The sequence below is a fragment of the Balaenoptera borealis genome, assembly GCF_965194805.1.
Source record: "Balaenoptera borealis genome assembly, chromosome: 6".
Classification (NCBI taxonomy): domain Eukaryota; kingdom Metazoa; phylum Chordata; class Mammalia; order Artiodactyla; family Balaenopteridae; genus Balaenoptera; species Balaenoptera borealis.
In genome coordinates this window covers 1892393-1910501 of record NC_138863.1, presented here as the reverse complement: position 1 = coordinate 1910501, position 18109 = coordinate 1892393, and the positions used below count along the sequence as shown (strand labels likewise).

Sequence of the window (18109 nt, the reverse complement as noted above, 5' to 3'; positions counted from 1 at the left end):
GGGACAGAATATTTGCAAATCATTTATCCAATAAAGGAGTTTATATATTCTAGATATATATATCTAGAATATATAAAAAACCCTTACCTCTCAACAATAAAAAGCCCAATTAAAAAAATTGGCAAAGAATTGGAATAGACATTTCTCCAAGGAGGATATAGAAATGGCCAATAAGCCCATGAAAAAATACTCAACATCATTAGTCACCAGAGAAACTCACATCAAAACTACAATGAGATACCATCTCACACCCAGTAGGATGACTAGAGTCAGAAAGTCAGACAACAATCAGGGTTGGTCGAGATGTGAGGCAATCAAAGCCCTCACACGGCTGATGGGAGTGGAAAGTGGTGGGAAACGGTCTGCCGCGCCCCAAACAGTTAAACATAAAGTTATCACCTGATCCAGCAATTCCACTCCTAGGCATATACCCATGACAAAGGATAACATATATCCATGCAAACACCTGTACAAGAACGTTCACAACAATTATTCATAACAGCCAAAATGTAGAAACAAATGCCCATCAACAGATGATCAAACTAGCAAAATGTGGTCTATCCACACCTGGAGCAACGGAAAGGGATGAGAAGTGATACAGGCTACAGCGTGGGGGACCGACCTGAAACACGCTCATGAAAGAAGTCAGACACGGAAAGACCGCACACTGTATCAGTCCAGTTAAAGGAAATGCCCAGCACAGACACATGAGTAGAGACGGAAAGTAGACTGATGGTTGCCCAGGGCTGGCGAGGGGTCGGGAGGAAAGGGGAGAGACTGCTCACGGGCAGTAGGATCTACCACGGCTGTGCTCACGGCTGCACGGCCCCGTGGACACACTGAAAACTGCGTGAACTCAGCTCAACAGAGCTGTGACCAAACATCAGTAAGTCAGTCAATGTCTCCCCCTCCCTGTCCTTGTTAGTCACGAGGCCAAAAGCCCCGTCCTTTGTCCTTCCGCCCCAGGAGCCCTTCCCTTTTATCACAGTTCACCCAGAGGCCCAGGACCCCAACTGCGGCTCCGGCCTCGGTCTCCCCGTGCCAGGAGGCCTGCCCGGCGCTGGATGGAGAGGCCGGCTGAGCCCAGGCCCCCGCAGAGCCCTGCAGCCAGCGCGGCGTGAGCCGGGGGCCCCCGGAGCTTCCTGAGCCTCCCGGGTCCCCCGGGGGCACCCACCCCTCCTGCCTGTTCCGGCCTCCAGACTGGACCCCTGAGCTGCCAGAAACAGAGGGACAGGGACACGCTGTGGGCACCACAGGGCACAAGCAGTGACGTCCCACCTGGGACACTCAATATGACAACCAGCCAGTTTCTTCAACGAATAAACTTCAAGGAAAAAGAGAGAGGGAGAGAGACCACAGGGTGGACCTCAGTTAACACTTATCTGAACAACAACCAGGAAAAAAGTCTTCTGAGACAATTAGGGATTTTAAACAGTGACTATTTGACAGCATTAAAGCATCAATGTTTCAGCTGAGATAATGGTACGAGGGTTACATGTCATAAAGCGTCCTAATCTTCTAAGACATACGAATGACAGCCGGGGGAGGGAGACAGGCCACACACGAGCAAGACTGGCCCCGGCCGGTGGCTGTGGAGATGTGGGGTGGCCACCCGGTCATTCACGGCTCTGTTTTCTTTTACTTTCGTAAATGTTGGAAAGTTTACATAATAAACAAGCAGAAAGATGCCTGATGGAAGGGCTGGATTTGGACTCAGGGGCTCCTCTGCTCTGCTTCCTGGCCATTGTTGATTGGCTGTTGGCAGGTTCCTGCAGATGCAAACCTGAGCTCCGGGTATGGGAAGGTCACCCTCTCTAAGCGGGTCCAGAGAGAAACTTCAGAAGATGCCGCCCTCAGGAGCACTCCCGTCCCTCTCCTTCCCTGGAGCTGTCACACCTGAGCACATTTCCGGTCGCTGCCAAGGGCGGCAGAACCCAGGGTCAGCTCCGCGTGCCCGGGGGCCCCACCTCCCTCTAAGGGCAGAGAGACAGGATTCGCTGGGCAAGGCCATGCTGGGAAGCAGGGCAGGGCATGTGCTCCCAAGATGCGACTCAAGCTGGGAGTAGCCAGGAGCGAGGACGTCAGCTACAGTTTAAACTACAAGAATAATAACAGTAACCTTTACAGTAAAAATGAAAACCTCACGTGCCTACTTCAAACAAAACTCACCGAGCCAAGCCAGGAAACCGGTGATGCCATGGGCCTCGCCCCAGTGGGCCCTGGGTCACAGGGCTTCCTTGTGGGCACAGGACACCCAGCTGCTGGGCGACTCCACGAGGGCAGACCTCCACCCAGGGGCTGCTCAGCAAGGTTCAGAGTCCCCGAGGCGCAGACCAAAGCTCCCTGCTGTCCCACGGTCTCCCAGGGCCTTGGGGCCCTGCCCCTCCCCGCTCTGGAAGAGTCCCTCCACCAGGTGCATCAAGGGCGGGAAGCAGTCACAGCCCTTTTTTTTTTTTTTAATATTTATTTTATGTTGGAGTATAGTTGATTTACTATGGCGTGTTAGTTTCAGGTATACAGCAAAGTGATCCAGTTATACATACGACAGCTCTTTTTAATTAAGCCTTTCTTACGAGGAATCTTTTCAAAGAGCCGCGTTCTAAAATCATTCTGTGACAAAGAAGAGGCCGTGGCTCTCCCTGGAACTGTCAACATTCCCGGAACCGTGACCCTCTCCCGCGGCCGCAGGATCACCAGGAGGAAACCAGCAAAGAGCAGAGACAGCCCGATCACCACTGCGGGGAAGGGGCCAGGGGTGGGGGGTGGGGGGGTGACCACAGGGCCAGGGCGGGCGGCCCCCTGAGGCTGTCCCTGGCCAGTGTCCCCACGCTGGATGCCCAGCTGCCAGCAAAGCCTCGCTCGCTGCTGCTTTCTTCACATGTGGTTTGATTGACGCAAATCAAGAGGCAAGTGGGTGATTCATAACTGTCCGAGCTCCGGGCGCACACAGCCGCGGCAGGCACACGAACCTGCTGAGTCACTGAGAGACGTCCCGGTCCAGGAGGTGCTGCCGGTTTGAACTTCCACATGGATGCGTGCACTCGGCTTCTGAGAGTGTGACAGGGCGGCCGCGTGGAGCACAGAGGAAGAATCGCCAGCCTCTGCCCCTGCAGCGGACAGCAGGGCAGGGGGGACGGGAGGTGGGGAGGCACGCGGCGGGTCAGCGACCACCAGGCCCGGGCCTGCCCGGCTGCACATGTGTGCCCCTGTGCGGGGCACTGGTGCCCTTCTACGCCAGCTCCAGCCCCAGGCTCCCCGGTACCTGCAGCCCCTGGTCCCACTTCCCAGCGCCATGGGTGCCACACGCACCTGGGAGGGTGAGGAGGCGACATGGAAAGCCAGGACTCTGTCTTCCAGAAGCTCAGTGAGGTGAAGAGATGGGGGCCCCAGAAATGCCCCCCGAGATGCCAAGGGCTACCCCAAGGGGCTACGTAAGGGGTGGGGAAGACGCAGCCACCGCTGCCTGCCTTGGTTGGGAAACGTCCCAGAGGAGAGGAGGCTTGACGGATGAGCAGGAACCTACCAGGTGACAGGCGGGCAAGCTCCTTCCGGGCCAGGTGACAGGTGGGCAAGCTCCTTCCGGGCCAGGTGACAGGTGGGCAAGCTCCTTCCGGGCAGACGGAGCGGCACGTGCGAGAGGCTCAGAGAACGGGGACGGGGGCCCCGCAGGGTGTCAGGGTGGTAGACGGGGCGGGAGGGCCACACGCAGTCATGAGGGACCCTGGATGCCCTCCTCCGCAGGTGGGGAGAACCAGGGATGGGCCCGACACAGGAAGCCACCCAACCCGATGCTGGGAAGATCACGCTGGTGGCAACGCAGAGAACGCCGGAGACGGCAGACCAGGGGGCAGAGGCTGCGCTGGTCCCATGTAGACGGGGAGGCCTGACCCGCAGCACTGAGGGGGGCCCGGAAGAGGAGGAGAAGGTGTGAAAAATGTCTGTTAGCAAAGGAAACCAAGTCAGCTGTACTGCCTGGGTCTGCCCTGCTTCCTGCATCCTCTCCCCTCTGTCTCTGGGGCAGGGCTGTCAGATCACAGCTCTGCCCACCTGGACCCCAGGTCTCTAGTGCAGCAGGACCAGGAGGGAAAGGCAGCCCAAGGGTTCTGCACGTCCGATGGGCACTGCCATCTCAGAGGCCCTGGTGGCCCCCACAAGGCCATGCGCACCTCCCCCAAACTGATTCATGACTGATGGAGAGAGAAGGCCCTCCAGCTGGAAGTGAGGCCGCTCCACGGACACGGTCCTGCTGCAGAAGGGAACTGAGGAGCAAAGCCTGGGAAGGGCAGAGCGGGCCTGGGGCCCGAAACCATCAGTGCACGGTCGGGACTGAGGGCCGTCTCCACTCTCGCAACTTCTTTCACCAGCTCAGAGGACACCCCAACCCTGACCCGAACCCCTGCACACACGCCCCGCTGGCACTTGGGGACACGTTCAGGAGTCAGCTCTGCGGTGCCCTCCTGCTTCTCTGCGGCCTGTAGGCAGCAACCCCCGGCCCCGGGGCCCCCGTCTGCCCCTGCAGACGCACGGGACTCTGCACTGACGGCATTCTCGGCCATCCTCCTTCCTCGCTGTTCGGGGCCCCGTGAAAGCAGGGCCTGGGTGCCGCCACCTTGGTGTCGCCATGCTGCCCCTGTCCAGGCACAGCAGGGGCTGCATGATTGCTGGAGGAGAAACAGAAGAAATCGCACAGAACTTCCTCTGCGTGGTTAGCGGACAACCAAGCTCCAGCCGCTGACAGCCCACCTCCAGCATCTCGGCTGTTCGAGCTCTCCCAGAGAACGGGCACCGCAACTTCTTTCCTGTTTCCTGTCCCCTTCGGCCTTCCCACAGACACAGGGGTGGGACCAATGCGGGGAGGGGAGGTAGGCAGAGGAGGGGGGGGGGTGTCCTCCAGTCCGACCCAAGTGGGCACAGGGGCCACACCCTCGGCGGGGGGCAGGCCGAGCAGAAAAGAGCACGTTTAAGGTCTCTGAAACGTTGACATCTCCAGCACAACTGTGACCCACCTCGGCCCCCATCACACATCCAAAGGCAAATTTCTTAACATCCTTCATGAAATTTTATGAAACGCTCCAAGGCAGGGACCTCTGTTTCTGGGGGCGTTTCTACTCGCCCACCGGGCCTTTCAGGCACCTTAAGAGACCCCCAGGGGCACGCAGCCAGCCAGCCTGAGCACCCCGCTCCCACCAGCATTGGGTCCTCGGACAGAAGGCCCCGCTGTTTTCCCACAGCGATGCCATCAGGCCAGGATGGCCTGAAGTAACACGAGCACTCAGGTTCTCCAGTCTGGAGGACGCAGAATAAATAAGACAACTCTTCTCCCAACAGGCCCACCTCCACACCCGACTCCGCTCTGGCCGAGGCCACCTGGAGGCTGCGGGGTTTCTGAGAAATCAGTGTGTGCTCACCACCGGCTGCAGACCGTTACGTCTTCAAACCCTCCACGACAGATGGGAAAGAAAGAAAAAACAGATCAGCAAGAGAGGGTCAGGCCCAGGGGCCAGGAAGGGCACGGCTCAGTTAACTCTGCGTGAGCTCCTGGCAGGGAAGGAGGCGGGGGGGTCCCCAAGAAGAGGTGTCTCTGCGACCAGAAGCATTTAAAAAACACTTGACAATCTAATTTGCAAAGAAAAATGCTTAAGTACAGAGACATATCTCGTAACACGTATCAAAGTAACTCGCCAGGCTTGCTTCAACTCACCTTCTAAGAAGGTTCTAGACCCTTCCTCAAACACTTTGGCAGCATTCTTCCTCTTTAAACAGAAAAGGCCATGATTCAGGGGCAACTGCAGAAACCCGACAAGAAGGGCAGAGCAGGTGTGAGGCCACACGCCCTCCGAGGCAGGGAAAGACGCCCAGAGGTGCCTTCACGACAGCAGCGGTCCACCTGCACTGGGGCTCTCCTCCAGATCACAGGACTCTGATCTCAGAACCTTGTCACATTCAAAAATAGCCTTTACTTGCAAAAACAAAGTCATGATTTGCAGTCCCCCATGAGACTTGCCCCTTCGAGGCCCAAGCCTGAGATCTGTGCCTGCAGGGGTGGTGAAAATACCCAGTGACTGAAAAAGTGAACTATTAATGATTCGGTGAACAGAATGTCTACACGGCACCAAGCTACAAGCTTATACTCAATCCCTTAATCCTCATAATAAACGTCCGAGGTGGGTCTTATTATACCCATCTTACAGATGAGGAAAGTCGAGGCTCAGAGAAACTAAGTAATACTCCCAATAGCTAAGCAACAAAGCTGGGGTTCAGACCTGGTCTTGCTGACTCCAAAGCCAGTCCTGCTCACTGTTCCAGCAGAAAGTGGAGTCCCCTACCCCAGATGGAGCACAGAGGGAGATGGCCCAACCAGAGGGTGGGGCATGGCAAGCACAGGGAGGAGTGAGCCTGCAGAAGAAACAGCATCAGCAGCAGCAAAAGCAGCAAATCTCCAGTGCAGCCCCCATGTGCTTGACAAAGGCTTCCTGCGAGCAGGTGACACGTAGGACCTGAAATCGGCCAGGCAGCTGGGCTGCAGGCGAGAAGTGGGAAGACCCTGAAGTGAAGGTGTGTCTCCACCCTCAGAGCCGGGCTGCGTAACTGACCAGCGGTATTCACTCTGGGGAAGAGGGCCAGGCCCTCGTGCAGCGTTGCTCCACACTTTGTGGAGGGCTGTTTACAAATGTTTTCAAAGGAACCAAACGCTGTGAGTGCAGCGCTTCTGAGTTTCCCTCCGCACGTTCCAGAACCACTAACGATGGTCCGTGGAGAGTGGGCGGCCCCCACTCAGGAGTGGCTCACTGTTACATGCACCCAAAGGGGAGAGGACCCTGGGACCCTCTCCCCAAAGCACCCTTGTCTCCAAGAACTCTGGGATTCCCGGCTTGTCAGCTAAGGAACTGGCCACACCGTGACGAAAGTTCTTAACACACCTGAGACACAGCCGGCTCTGCTTTGTCATCCCTGGAAAACGTGTTGGTCCCAAAAAAAAAAGCATCTGGAAATTTTTACTTTACATCCTCTCCTTTGTGATCATGCCAATAACCCCCGAGGCTGGGACAAAGGCCAGAGGCCAGCGTGCCACGCCCTCCTGAGACGCTCAGCCAAAGAAAGCCAGCCTTGGACCCTAAACGCCTTTGTCCCGCGTCCCCAGGATGTGGAAGGGCACAGAGCTGCTTCTGGGCAGCGGCCTGGGTGAGCATCACTAAGCCGAGCCCGCTGGTCCCTCCGAGAGGTGAGAGCACGTGATAAGATGACACAGGCACCACCTACAGTGGCCCGACAAGGCGGCCGCACAGCAACGTAAGCGGGGGGGCGTGACCCAGGAGGCATCCCCCAAGGTGCCCACTGTTACCAGCGACTACACGAGTCCTCCAAGTTTTGTCCCTGTGTGTGTGTGCGTGTAATGTTTTAAAAAGGCACGCTTTCACCCACGGGAGTGGTCCACGTGCACGCAGGCCCAGTGGCGGCAGCTGAGGGCAAGGGACACTCGCAGCCCGGAGCCCGCGCTCCAGAACCTGACGGTGAGCGAATGAGTCGAGATGATCACGGGGGCAGAGAGCCTCCGGGAAGCGGGCTGCAGGGGAGCAGACAGGGGTGCGGCCAGGGAGGCGTCCCTGGGAGCTGAGAGTCAAGCTACAACCTGCATGCAGGTGAGTCCTCAGGTGTCCCTGCAGTCAGGAGGGAAGGGGCTCCAGGCAGGCTGGGGTGACAGCCCTCGCCAGGGCGACGGCCGGGGAGTCACCGAGGCCGTGTGAGAAGGGGCCTGACTACACCCGGGCGCCTGCCATACACGCAGAGGAGCCGAGGGCGGGTCAGAGAGCAATGCAGCCCCTAACCGGGAAGCGCGGCCTTCAGCACCGGGCGCCTCTGTTTGTGTGTCTCAGTGCACTTGGCCGCGAGGGCCCGTGATTTCAGCTTTACGAGGGCCGTGCTGAGCAGTCGGCTCTCGAGAGACGGCGGGGGCAGCACCTGGCCACCCCCCACCCCGGGGAGAAAGGGACGGAGGAGCAGGTGGGCCTGCAGAGTCTGGAGGAGGAGCCCCAGGAAGGGGGCACCGAGTGCACCTCGGGGTCGGGGAAAGAGAAAGACGAGGGGCGTCTCCTGGACTCGTGGCCTGAACACCTGGGCTGGGGACGGGGGCTTCATAGCGAAGCCCCTGCCACGGTGTGGCCGCGATCGCCCGGCGGCAGCTGCACACCAAAACTCGTGTGAACTGTCCCACTATACCAACACCTCTCGGTGTCCACTCTCCCCTCCTCCTCGTCGTGGGAAGACCAACGGAGGGGGACCAGCAGGGAGTCCCCAGGAGGGGGCCGCTGTAGTCAGGGGGTTGGGGACCCTGAAGGTGACTTCAGGGAGCTGACAGGGAATGGGAGACGAGGAACCCCCCCCCCGGGGGCAGCTGGGTGCACTCTCCGTGGACGTGGCCTGAGGGTCCTGGGTTCCCCGGACGCAGTGTTAGTAACGACTAATGAACCACAGGGATACGTTATCATTAAGTGAAGTCCATGCTTCGCTCAGGTTTCCTTGGTTTTCCCCTAACGCCCTCTTGCGGTCCCAGAACCCCACCCAGGATCCCGAATGACATTTAGTCATCACCTCCCCTCAGGCTCCTCTGGGCTGTGATGGCTCCTAGTACGTTCCTTGTTTTTGATGACCTTGGCAGTGGAGGAGTACGGGTCAGGTAGTTTGTGGAATGTTCCCTCCGTTGGGACTGTCTGATGTGCTCCTGATTGGTCCGGGGCTGTGTGTTTAGCAGGGAGACCACAGAGGTGAGTGCCTGCTCCCGACAGCATACCAAGGATGGATACGATCACTGTGACTTTCAGAAACCAAAATGTAAATAAAAACACTAAGTGTCAAAACCTGTTGGCTGCACATCACGCTGTATTTCAAGGACACGTGTGACTTATCATAGGAGGAAGGCTGAGAATTAGTGAGCTGCATACTCAACGGGAGAAGCTAGAAAAGGAACACAGACAATACCCAGAGCAAGGAGGAGGAGGAGGAGAGCAGAAATGGTAAAACCTATTACTAATAGCTAAGCAAGTCAAGTGTCAAAAGTTGGTTCTTAAAAATTTAACAAAGATGAATCAAAAAGAAGGATATATAATGTTTGAAATGAAAAAGGGTACATAACTACAAATCCAGCAGAGATTCAAAAATATAAGAAAATATCATTGAAAAACTCCATGGCTATAAACATGAAAATGTCGATGAAATGGACAAATTGCTAAAAAACTAATTAACACTATAAGAATTAGGCACTCAGACTACTAGTAACTATTCAAGATAGTATAACCAGTAGGTAAAAATCAACTGACCAAGAAAACATGAGCCCCAAATACTCTGAGATAAATTATTCTAAACTTTCAAGGAATAACTCATTCTAGCCTTATACAAACTCTTCCAGAGAATGAAAAAGTATTTGACATTGAAAAAGGAAAATTACAAGCCAATACAACTCAAGAACACAGAAAAAAATCCTAAAGTACTACTAAACCTAATGCAGCCAGGTATGAAAACAACAGTATTTACCAAAATCAAGGTGGACATATTGCAAGAAGTCAAGGGACGTTTGACAGTAAAAAATCTGTAGGTGTAATTCAACACATTGAAAAATTAAAGGGGGAGCCGTATGATCATCACAGTGGGTTCAGTGAAAGCACTGAGCTCCCGAAACACAGTCACCCATCCTGAAAAGGGAAATCTACAAAAACCTATGGCAACCGGCACTCAAGTTGGGAAATGTCAGAAGCCTTGCCTTTAAATGTCAAGGACAACAGAAGGAAGCCCAGTTTCTGCTCCCATTTGAGGCTGAGCTGGGATCCTCAGCCAGCACAGGCAGACAAGGAAAATAAACACAGTCCCTAGAAGAAAGAGGCAGAACCGTCATCTGTCTTCACCCACTGGACACAGGAGCCCACGAGCACCTGGAATGACGTCCCAAGGTCACCCAGCCCGCCAGGGGGGGCCCGGGACTGCCACCCCTGAGCCGGCTCTGCCCGGCCTCTGAGAACGCCCCCTTCATACACTCAGTTCCCTGCTCCCAGCAGGGGTGCAAAAATCCACCCTAACGCCTGCTGCGTAACCATCCTTCAGATTACTCCAAAACCCATCCTCTCCGGCTTCACCACTTGTGATTTTTAAAAAGCATCCATCTTTATTCAGCATTGTAGCTTTAGGTAAAGTGAACAGGGCTCTGTCAGCTACAGAGAAGGCGTGTTGTTTTCTAATCAGAGCACTCCAAACAAAAAAAGCTATCAAGAGTTAAAAATACAAGTTTACACTTACCGACACAGTCTCTTAATTTAAAATCTCAAACGTATCAACGACCTTTACTAAATTTAATGCATTATTTCTTTTCCAAATGAGAGCTAACATTTTCCAAATTATCAGACCTGCCCCGTACTCACTTCCCTACCTTCTGAGTCAACTTCTCAACTATAACAAGGTCAGACTATGGGGATGCCCAGTGCCACGGACGCGGGACACTTAGGACCCACGGGCAGCCCGTTTCACCTGATGAAGGGCAGCGGGTGGTAAAGGGAAGAGCCGGAGTATTCGATGTCACCCAGAAAGTGATGGGAGGGACCCGGACAAGGACTCGGAGGACTGATCTCCAGAGCACGCGGAAGGCCAGGCAGGCAGGACAGGCTGCGGCCCCCGCCAACACACACACACACACACACACACACACACACACACACACACACCACACACACACACACACACACACACACACCACACACACACGACTCACACACACACACACACACACCACACACACACACACACACACACGACTACATGAGTCACCACGCTGTTTCTGCACAGCCACTGGGGAGGGGAGGGGCGGGAGGAGGAACCACATCATTCATTCAGCAATTATTCATTGTTCAGGGAGGACTGGGGTTGAGTTTTTTACTTCAAGGGTTTTATCCAGTCATGACTGATGAAAACTGGAAAAAAAGCAACTCAGAAGTCCCGCTTACACCAGGTGGTGTCACACAGGACAGGGCCAACCCCACGTTCTAACAGCACTTCCACATGGAAACCCAAGTTCCGAACAAAGAAAAAGCCCAACAGAATCATCCCAAGGTCCTGCTGGACACTGTTCTTATTGTGAAGCCTATTTCAAGAAGGTTGTAGGTCATCGCCGCCTGCCAGAGCTGGCCCGAGCCGGCCTGGGCCAACTGCGGGGCGGGGCACGGGCCAGGCCCCAACAGCTGTGACACCAACCGGGCCTGCTGAAAATAGCTGGGTGTTTGTTTATGTCGCCTGTGCTGAGAGCGAGCCTCGTAGCCCCTGGGAGGGGGAGCGGGGCGGAGGCGGGGCCTGCTGGGGCGAGGGGTCTGGGGGGACACGCAACCAACAGTGGGGACGTCGGGAATGCGTCACCAGATGCGTCCGTGGAGCAAGAGGAGGGCTCGGGAAACGACGGAATTCAACCGCTGCTTTCTGGAACCGTGGGTCCGGGGTGCCAGCGTGCAGTAAGGTACGGGCGGGCCCGAAGCCAGCCTGCCGCTGAGACCTTGCAAGTGAAAACAGCTTTAAAGGACAACCTGCAATTAACACGGGAACAATTATCTTCCTAATTTAGGTTAATTTCTACTTCACAGCACCAGTTGGCAGGTGGGGAGGCAGCCCTGGAGACATCTATGTGGGTGCTTTTCGCTTTGTTCTCCCAAGTCCACACGTCTTAAATATCGTAAGGAAGATTTCCAGCATCCACCAGCACCTTCTACAAAAGGACCTGAGCTCCAGAGAGTCGGTTCAGCTCTGAGCTCGGGCTGGCTGCACTTGCATGAGGAGAGAGCCTTGGGTCAGAAGAGCTCCTACTGGCACTGGCACTGCTCAGTCCTGGGTCTGCAGCACCGCAAAGGATCCCTGGGCAGGAGTCTGCTCTCGGGGCCCAGACCAGCCCTGGAGGGCAGGAGGGGCCGGGCTCCCACCGCAGTGGGGCAGGCAGGCAGGGCCCTGGACGCGGGCACTGGGTGGGTGCAGAGAGCCCTGGTGTCCAGGAGCACCGGCAGGGCCTTTCCAAGGACACCTGTGCAGATGGCCCCGGGCCTCAGCACAGGCACGGCGAGGCCCAGAGGGCCCTGCCGGCCATGCAGTAAACCAAGCGCTCTGGCTGCTCTTCTGTGGTGAGAACACAAACCCTTTCAGCACTTGTTGTTTGTTTGAGCCGTGACGCAGAGGCTGTCAGAGCACCTGGGATGAGGAGGGTGGTGGAGGGTAAACACCACCAGCCCGGAGCAGGGCGGAGGGGCACCAAGCCAAGGCATCTGATGGGCCGCCTGGACCAGGAACCCCCAGCACTAAAGCAGAGCGGCCCGGGGCCGTCAGGGTCTGAGGGGTACAGCTCCCCCGCCCCCTTATTTCAAATGCTTATCTTTAGTTCCAGAGGAGCAAATAACAGGATCCCACCTGTTAAGTAAAATAACGGGTTGGTCAAATACCATGTGTAATTCAGGACCACCCTGATTTTCCACTCACTGGTAGCAGTGAGTTGGGGGGTCTGTAGGGAAGATACTGGTTCTGTTTTTTTCTTTCTTTATTGGGAATAGGGGAAGGACGGAGGCAAGCTCCCGGGAGCCAGGGGCCGTGGTTCCTAGGGATTTGGGGTGGCAGCCCCCTTTAAAAGCCAGCCCATTAGCACTCAAAGCAGAGACCACTCAGAACCCTAGGCAGGAAGTGAACTTTCCAACTTTAGTTACCACCCAAACAACAAACAGGAGGCCCACTAGATGCAGTTTTACCTTTTTTTTTTTTTTTTTTTTTTAAATAAAAAGGAGTGGGGCTTCCCTGGTGGCGCAGTGGTTGAGAGTCTGCCTGCCAATGCAGGGGACACGGGTTCGAGCCCTGGTCTGGGAAGATCCCACATGCCGCAGAGCTACTACGCCCGTGAGCCACAACTACTGAGCCTGCGCGTCTGGAGCCTGTGCCCCGCAACAAGAGAGGCCGCGACAGTGAGAGGCCCGCGCACCGCGATGAAGAGTGGCCCCCGCTCGCCGCAACTAGAGAAAGCCCTTGCACAGAGATGAAGACCCAACACAGCCAAAAATAAATAAATAAATAAAATAATAATGATAATAATAAAAAGGAGCTGCACATCCATCTAGAAAGAGAACGGGGCTGCCCACCTGGCCAGTGGCAGCTCCCTGGTGTCCTGGGGTCCCGTGCTTCCCAGGAAATGCTGGTCCTGGGGCCACCACCAGTCAGCCTCGGAAATGGCTTCTTTCTCGGTGCTTCCTTCTTCTCAGAAGACACTTCCCAGAGAGTGTCCCTGGAGAGGACCAGGAGCTCCCTGGGCTACAGGCTCCCTGAAATAACAGACTGGCGCAGGCTCTTTTAGAAGGACCTCTGCTGGGTTTTAGACTCCAGGGTTTGCCTTCCTGGCCAGATTTTCAGGTGAACAAGTGTAAACATCCTGTAAGACCCTGGGTTCCAGAAAACCCTGTTTGATAAGTGCTGCCCTGCCCTCTCCAGGTGGATGCGAACCCCGGGGGCAGCTCCCACCCACCACGGGGGAGGCGCAGGTAGGGTCCCCAACTGGCGGGCACACAGAAAAGCGGGGCTGGGTGGGACCTCAGACACAGGGGCCTTGGCCGCTTAAGCAGTGCGGCCCTACCTCTGCACTCAAAGCGGGTAAGACTAGCCCAGGCGGGGCAGGGCCTGATGACAGCAGAGGTATGGAAGGACCACGTAGAGGGAGAGGGTCAAGACGAAGCTGCAGAGGCGCATGAGGGCACCAGGGCACTCCCGTGAAGGGCTGGCCCCATCCCTCCTCCTGAAGCGGCCCTCCGCCCAGCTGCCCGTCCCTCGGGCCCCCAACCTGCACTGAGACGCCCAGACACAGGGTTCGGGCGAGTGTCCTAACGCGTCTGAGTGGACGTCGTCGTGAACACCTTGAAGGCAAGGACACTGGCTCCATCCTTCCCCAGAAGACCTCAGTGGGAAAACACTGAATTACAAGCACTTGCTAAGCACCTGCTAGGGCCCCGGCAGCTAAAGGTAACAGGAAAACACTGTCTTCCCGGCACAGCAAGAAAAAGGAATGCAAGTTTACTAGAAGTTGTTTCCGGAACGAGCTGGGCCACTCAACGGGTCCCCTGCCCCTACCCCACCCTCCACGTTCCGCCGCACGCAGAGCAGACCCTTCTCAAATGCAGGGGTTTGGGGTCACATTGATGTGCTCTGTCGCCCCCCGACTCAGACGAGGACCACTAACCACACGGGGGCTGCCCGAGGGGAGGTGAGCGAGGCCGAGGCTGGGGGCAGGCCCGTCACGGGGGGCCTGTCCCTGCTTCCAGGGACGATGGCAACCCGCCCATCGGCTCCGCATTTCGGAAGGGCTCTCCGGCAGCCGTGGGAGGGGATGGTGGGAAATCCAGAATCTCTGTGCCTCCCGGTTGAGAGGCGGTGGTAGCCATGGCACAGAAAAGGCAGAGGGAGGAAACAGGTTTTTAGGAGAAGGACAGCTAGCTGCATTTGGGAAACTGACGAAATGTCAAGAGTGGAGATAAAGGGAAGAGTCCGATCAGGCCAGGTTCTGGTGGGTGGGGCTCTTTCCTCGGGGCGGAGGGACGGTGGGGTGGAGGGGGGGAGAACAATGGTGGGGAACAATCAAGGACATAGAGCTGTGTCCATGGGCGCCCCAAAGCCCACCATGGGCGAGGCTCGGGCCAGGCGCAGGGCTGGACACGGAAGGGAGCGGCCAGGGCTGAGCCCGCCTGGGAGCAGGGGCCGGAGAGGGCGGGTGGGCAACAGCCTCAGAGGCGGCCCTGCTCCGGCCTCGGCTCCTCTGTGTCTTCCTCAGGGACACCGTGGGCACCACTGCTCAGTCCTGGTGACACCGGGCACCAGGGCAGGGGGCCAGAAAAGCTCTGCTCCAGTTCTTATTCCACAATCAACCTCCAAGACTCTCCACGTCCAACAGCGGAGAAAGCGTCAGGCCGGCTCCGGGACGACACCCATCAGCACAACTCGCACCCCCGACCATTCTCGAAGCGTGCCCTTGCCGTACGGAAACATCGTTACAGCAGCGTGTGAGTGCAAGGTGCACGCTAGCACAACTTTACTGTCATCAAGAAGCCAGCCTGTAGAAACACCAGCACACGAGGAGGACGCAAGAGAAGGGACTGGGAAGAGCCGTGCCCACGTGCTCGCAGCGGTGACCGTCGGTGACCGGGTCAGGAGAGGACGGTGAGGGACCTTCCTCCCCGTCTGCAAATACTTTTACCCTCTTACAAATTTCCTAAAATAAACAGTTCCCACCTTTACGATTAGGAAAGAACAAAGCATCATTGTTTTTTCAAAGAGAATGCACTTGTCATAATTATTTTACAGTTTGCTGCCACCTGTATTCCTAAGGCCACCTTCCTTCCAAACCAGGTAGGGAGCCGTGCAGGAACCGGGAACCCAGTGACCTACATTCTCTTTCTAAGACACTTCCCTGCTCGGCCGCAGACTCACACTTCACTTACAGTGGCTTCTCACGGGGCCCCTGCCTCCAACCTTGCTCTCAAGTCAGAGACAGGGGCTGGAGCTCACAAGCACGGACCCTGATCTCACACAAGAGAGACCCGAGGACACGAGCACCCTCGTGCCCCATTCTACAGATGACACCGCTGAGGCCCAAAGAGGCTGGGGGCTGCCCCAGGCGCCCGGGCGGGGCAGGACAGCAGCCTTGCGGGAGCCTAGGCATGGGGACGCCAGCACCTGCCCCGGGCACTCCGTCGGCACAGACAGAAAGGAAGCACGTCTGCAGATACGTGTCACACGCACACACAAGCACACACGGCACGCTCGGCCACAGGTGTGCCTCGGGCACGGAGGTGTGTCACTGTCCCACGGAGGAGCCTTCCTCCTCAGCCCCGGTGCAGGGTCCCTGCCTCACAGCCACGCAGGGCAGGCACGCTCAGCCCCATCCCGGAGCACCACTGCCCGCTGGCCGCTGCCCGCTGGTTTCTCCTGGTTTCACTGGTTACTGTCTCTGTATTTTAAACGCAGATGGCCGGCTGAGTGCTGACACTCAGCTTCTAAGGGTCACCACTTTTCCTGGGGCCTCAGATACCCTGCAGGGCTTCCTGGGATCAGGGTCACAGCACTGGCTGGCATTTACGAGAACCCTCACTGTTTTTTTAGGACTTAGCATTTATCTGATCATCTCTGGCTCTTTTTCTTGAACATCAGTCACTGAAAAAGAAACCTGGGCAGGACTTCCTGATCCACCTGGGGACAGTGAAATGGGTGTTTGTCACACACCAGACTCTGTAGATGCGCTTCACGGGGCCAGGGTGGGTCGAGGGTGGAGCACAGGAGTCAGGGTTCTGTACCTGAACGGAGGGGCCTTTGGCAGAAGATACATTTAGAAAATACTGGATGAACGGCTAAACTCGCTCACCAGGCCTGTCTACATCAGACGATCTTGGAACTATATGCCCTAATTTCCCCTGACATTCAACATTTGATTATTCTTGTCAAAGAAACGAAACAGTAATCTCGATGGCTTCCAAAAGATGTTCCCGGGGGCACAGGAAAAACAAAATAACAAAATTATCGCTTCTGTTTATTTTTATATTTTAAAAAAGGAATTAGCGTTATGCTACTCAGCATAAAGGCTGAGCTGCGCCCTCACCCGGGTCCCTGTCCAGGGAATAGGGAGGGCCCCCTGGAAGCCAGGGTGGGAGCATCGGATGGCCCTCTGGGCCTAGGTCCCCTCCCGGCCTCAGGGGCCTGACCGAGCCACACTGTTAGCTCTGCAGGAACCAGGGTCCAGGATGAGCAAGCAGGGGGGCATCTGCCCCCTCAAACTTCCCATGAGCGGCAGGCACTTTCCCCAGCCTCTGAAATGGGGACTGGGGCACCCGGAGCTCCATGGACACAGTGGTCTGCTCAGAGAATGGGCCTCGGAAGAAGAACACCACCCTGCCCGGGAGCTGTGCCTGGCGCCCCTGGCCTCTGGGGAGCCACAAACCAACCTCATTCATGAAGTGAGCTCGGCGCAGGGGCTCAGGGGACCAGAGCTCGGGGTGAGGACCCCCTTCTGCGGCTTGGGGCGCAGCAGGGTCACGAGCTGACCCGCAGGTGAAGCTCTCGGCCTTTGTCTCTGTCTGGTTCACCGATGTCGTCGCTTCCGACACGGGACAGCCCAGTGTTGAGACAGAGGCTCCGGAGTTGCGGCCCAGGCTCTGCTGGTCAGTGCACGCAACCACGAGCCCTCGGTCCCCGCACCGTGCCTGCAGCTCCCCTAGCTGGAGGGCAGCACCTGCGCCCGGGCCGCATCCTCAGCAGCTGACGAAGCTCTGTGGCAGCAGGTCAGGCGAGCGTCACCCAGACCCTCCCCACAGAAATCCCGCTACACCTCGGAGACACCGGCCACCGTGGCTCCAGGCCTCGCTCGGGACAGTGCCTCCCTGCTCGAGCCCACCGGACACAGGCTGGGCCAGGCCCGCTCAGGCTGCCCCACCTCTGACGCCACAGACACCAAAAGAGGCCTTCGGGAGGCTGTGTTCATCCTGCCAGGACTCTGGAGAAAGCTGAGACCCACGGAGTGGCCGCTCCTTCTCTACACAGAAAGGTCAAAGGTCTTCTTCCAACCACGGAGCGGCCGTGGGCCCGTCCCACAGCCACCTCAAGGCCAACCATCGTGACCACTGCCGCTATGCCTGCGTCTACCCCGCGGCACTGCCGTCACGAGAAGATGCTGTAAAAAGAAAGGGATTAAGGAAACTATGGAAGAGACACCTGTGCATCCCGGATTTTAAGTCTGCTGAAACCATCATGGGTGAATGTATTCAATATATTCACACAAGATATTCATATGACTAAAAAGACTCAGCAGACTAAAGCATAACCAAGAAACACCAAACCAAATACTCCTCCTCACCAAACGCCTGGAGGACAGCAAGCCAGGGGCATGGCGGGATAATGCCTGGGCATTCCGGAAGCGCACAGGCTGGGACCCAACCCAGGCTTCGTGACTGGTTTGGCTGGTCCCCTGGACGAGCTGCGGCTGGCAGACCCCTGGGCATCACGAGGAGGAGACAGTGGCCTCCAGAACCCCACTCACAGTCGGGACCCATAGACACGACAGCCCTCGCATCTCAGG

At 56.7% G+C, this 18109-nt stretch overlaps 1 protein-coding gene and 1 long non-coding RNA gene across 7 annotated transcripts in view; one reads left to right on the top strand and one right to left on the bottom strand.

Annotated features, from left to right (window-relative positions):
- HDAC4 (histone deacetylase 4) overlaps positions 1-18109 on the bottom strand; it is a 292757-nt gene that overhangs the window by 183585 nt on the left and 91063 nt on the right. Inside the window, exon 1 of one of the 5 annotated variants that reach the window (XM_082396986.1) lies at positions 10513-10553. The exons of 3 other annotated variants lie outside the window; for them this stretch is intronic. The gene's annotated coding sequence lies outside the window, so the exon portion shown is untranslated. Of the gene's footprint in view, positions 1-5701; positions 5733-10512; positions 10554-18109 lie in introns of those variants that run through there. One more of the 5 variants, XM_082396987.1, reaches the window with a different exon arrangement.
- LOC309631046 lies at positions 10850-15278 on the top strand. 2 transcript variants are annotated; one of them, XR_014246036.1, is made up of 3 exons: positions 10850-11488; positions 11613-12140; positions 12841-15278. It is a non-coding gene; the product is annotated as an uncharacterized lncRNA (long non-coding RNA). The 2 variants fall into 2 exon arrangements; XR_014246037.1 differs by having other exon boundaries at positions 12789-15278.